The sequence below is a fragment of the Diadema setosum genome, chromosome 1, assembly GCF_964275005.1.
Source record: "Diadema setosum chromosome 1, eeDiaSeto1, whole genome shotgun sequence".
NCBI classification, from domain to species: Eukaryota; Metazoa; Echinodermata; class Echinoidea; order Diadematoida; family Diadematidae; genus Diadema; species Diadema setosum.
The window spans coordinates 16,595,782-16,599,985 of NC_092685.1; positions in this window are offsets into that span (position 1 = coordinate 16,595,782).

Consider the following 4,204-nt stretch of genomic DNA (forward strand, 5'->3'; position numbering starts at 1 on the left):
CAATCATCGTTTCGTCTATATGACCAACTGGGCTTTTTTTTTTGGGGGGGGAGGGGCCTTTTTATTGATGTGTACACCAAATTTATATTGGACAAATTTGGTTTTATTTTAGACAATTTGATGATTAGACGAAATGGAATTAGACCAACTCATAATAGACCAAAAATAGACCAAATGGCTATTATTAGACGAATTGACTGTAGTCCAAATAGTAATTAAACCAAATAACAATTAGAGCAAACAGTAATTGGACGAAATGATGACTAGACCAACTGGTTATTAGACCAACTGGTATTAAACAGTCTATTAGACCAACTGGCTGTAGACCAGGTGGTAATAGAGTGTAAACCGATCCGGACGATAGCATCTTTGAAATGGTTGTTTGAAGGTTAAATATAAATTCAAAACTCGTCTTTTAATATTACATGAGAAAAAGTACCAACGCACCCTTTCGGCAAAACCGGGGGGGGGGGGGGCTTTGGACGAAGGGTGAGGTTCCAGTCAACGCGACGCGACCCAACGCTCCCAACGCACCCTTTCGGCAAAACCGGAGGGGCTTTGGACGAAGGGTGGTGTTCCCATTAACGCGACGCGCCACCACCCAACCCACCCTTTCGGCACAAGCCATCCAGGCCAGGGCTTGTGTGTGTGTGGGTTCCAAGGAGTAAATCTCCAAGGCAAGGGGTATTGAACGCCATTTTGTTAATGTTCATTCAGTCAGTGGTTTTGCTGTGATGTTGTCCAGACCCACTCACCTGCGTTCGTAAACAGAAAGGCAAATGCGTCTGTACGGAGGATTTTCGTGTTTTATCTATTTATTTATTTATTTATTTATTATTATTATTATCATTATTTTTTACATGTGCAGGGGCCCTCCTCAGCCCTCCGACCAGCAGCCGCGTGAAGCCTCCGCGGCCAACATGAAAATATCAGACACAGGGGGGCGTACTGGGGGCCGGGGGTGCCGGGTGGGGGCCTAAATCTGATTCTATTATTATTTGTCCTGTAATCTTGAAACTAACACATAGTAAGCGAGCGCCTTTGCGCTGTAAACAACACAAAGTGCACTAAACTCTACACTGAACCGTTCGATTACCATATCACTGAATATTTATTTTTCTTACTATTTTGATTGAAAACTTTCTCAAAATACCACCAAAAGAGTGCAACAGATCGTTGAATTTCAATTCTAAACTAATTCAAATATTTCATCGAGAAGGAGGGGAAATTCATCCTACATCTTCCCCCGCTATTATACCGTCTAAACTGTTTGCACATTGAAAAAACGAAAACAGCAGAAATCTGATCTAGTCATTCATGTGATTTGAATGGTCTCAATAGTAATGTTTCTCGAGCTTTTCATTTAAGATTTTCTTACTATTCCCCCAAAATGTTCTCCAGATCGTAAATTTTTAGTTCTATATAATATGCAAAAGCTCCGTCGTATGGGACGGGGTATATATCGACACATTCCCTCTACTGACCATCTCAAAGTTAAGACTTGGTACACTATTATTATATAGTGAAAAGACGCACGCGTGGAAAATTTAGCAATTTAAGCGCCATGAATTCAATATTCAGTTTTACTTGGGATTAAACATTTTCCATTTATTTCCCTCAAAGTGTGCACGAGCATGCATTTTCCATTTATTTCCCTCAAAGTGTGCACGAGATCGTTTAATATCTGTTTTGAAAAATGTCAATGCTCCACACCATCCCCTTTGTTCCACGCATAAATTTAATTAGTACACAATGAAAACACAAAAGGGTTATTGCAGATACCAATAGCCATTCGTATTTTGTCTTCTTTTTATTGAACATTACTCTCCCAAATTGTTTACCAGATCGCTGAATTTCAGTCCGATTTGCATCTAATGTCCCATACGTAAGCAAACTTTAATTAGTTAGATGAAGGACTATTTAAATTTCAGCACCTATAGTTTTGTTAATCAGGAGTTAAAGTGAATAAATTAGAACTTCTGGAATTTTGATTTTTCAGTGTAGAGTAACTTTGGAAAATACTCAAACATTGACGCATGGGACACTCTGTTCTGGGAAAATGCATTATTTTCATAATCAACCACCTGGTACTTGTCTCACCAATTTCAAATTATACTATCTCATAATATAGGGGTCATGTCAAAAACAAATTCGACCAATATTAGCTGATTTGTTTTTTTGTCTCATACGTAAGGTTTTTTTTTTTAATTTATGCAAATTAAGGCAGTGTTTCTTTCATAACTCTGCATAATTCAATATTTTCTCTGCTGGAACTAGATAATTTAACTCCTTGACCCCTATATTAGGTCAAAAACAAATTCGACCAATATTATCTGATTTTTTTTTTTGTCTCATACGTAAGGTTTTTTTTTTATTTATGCAAATTAAGGCAGTGTTTCTTTCATAACTCTGCATAATTCAATATTTTCTCTGCTGGAACTAGATAATTTAACTCCTTGGCTACAATATGATATGAATAATAGGTGCCTACTATTCGTGATTCAAATCAAGATTAATTTTGAGCATCTGAGGGGACATTAGACATTGTTAGTGGGGCAAGCTTATGCATTATGCCTAAACAACTGAGATAAAAAAAGGTCTTTTTGTACCAATTTGCATAAATCATGAGCTGTTATTGTGAAGTGGCTTATAACAGGATAGAAATACCTGTGCATTCAATTTGTCTCAGTGTATATAAACATATCTATATTTTCATATTGTGTTCATTTATTTGGGTTTCGGCTTTGTTTTTGTCGTAAATCGGATGACGCTATGTCCTCCTTTGTGTTGTATTGTGTATGTGTGTGTGTGTGTGCGCGCGCGCGTGTGTATACGTCTGATCATCTTGCATATAAAGCCAGTTCGGAGTTCCACTTTGCGCATGAGCAGAAACAAGGTCATTCGGACCAACAGGCATGTTGGTTTTTAATATCACTGGGATAAGCATCTGTAATGTAATGATTATTCATGAAATACTTATAAATGCTGCTTGCCAGCACATCCACCTGGCAGCAAAAGTGGTATTTGGCAATATCAATAGAAAGAGATCGTCAATACATTCAATGCAAAATAACGAAATGGATGCTTTCCCAAGTGTTAAAGGGATCGTGTAGTTTTGGTTGAGACCTAAGTTCAGGTTTCTAACATTTTTTTTTTTTTTTTGGTGAGATAATGAGAAACCCCTTATGAAATATGAAAGAGCATGTAATTATATGAGGAATTCAATGTTTATTTGATGAAAATTGGTTTTGAAATGACTGAGATATCCAAAAAAGAGCGATTCTAATGAAGTGTGGGACCCACATTTTATTACGATCGCTTTGTTTTACTTTGTTTTTGGATGTTTCAGTCATTCCAAACCCGATTTTCATCAAATAAACTTTGAATTCCTCTTAAAATGGTATGCTCTGTACTATATCATAAGTGTGTTCTTGGTATCTCGCAAAAAGTTAAAAGCCCAATTCTCATCTCCACCAATACCATCCCTTTAATTCACGGATCATTCTGGTCATCTGGTCAACGCAAGTTCATTCTTTGTTTGAACAGGATCAATGAATTCCATAAATTGTTATGTAAAGCTTACGCATTCTGTCGCTCTAAAACAATTGAAGTGCCCCTAACCGACTGAGAAAAAGGAAAGGTCATTCGGACCAATGTGCCCATGAGCTAACTCCGAACTGGCTTATTTAAGATTTTCACCAAAGACAGAGACAACAGAAACTAGATCGGTTCATGATTTGATTAGTTAGTTCCTGTTTTATGTACATGTGCATCACTGAAATATCTATAACAATCCCGGATAATACTCACAATAAAAAAATCACAGACTGCAGTTTTGTTAGGTCTCTATGTGTATGTTATTCATCATGTCGTTTCCCTGACCAATGTTTACTTTGTACCAGGACTTTAAATCACCCCACCCACCCCAACAGTTTGTAATCTATCCCCGGTCTTGCGATGAAAGCTATACGACTGCGATCCCGGTACGCATACAATGTCATGTTAAACTCAATATAACTCGTAATTCATACCAAATCGAACTTTGGTCCCCACGCTCATTTTGTGGCGACGAGAGAGAGCAGTCGCGTCTGGAAGAAGTGAATTTTTAACACTGCATCGTTTTATGACATTGTACTTGCTTAGATTCCGTCGTGAAATCGACAGCTCCTGTATACTCTACTGGATGGGCGCATAACAATCGGTC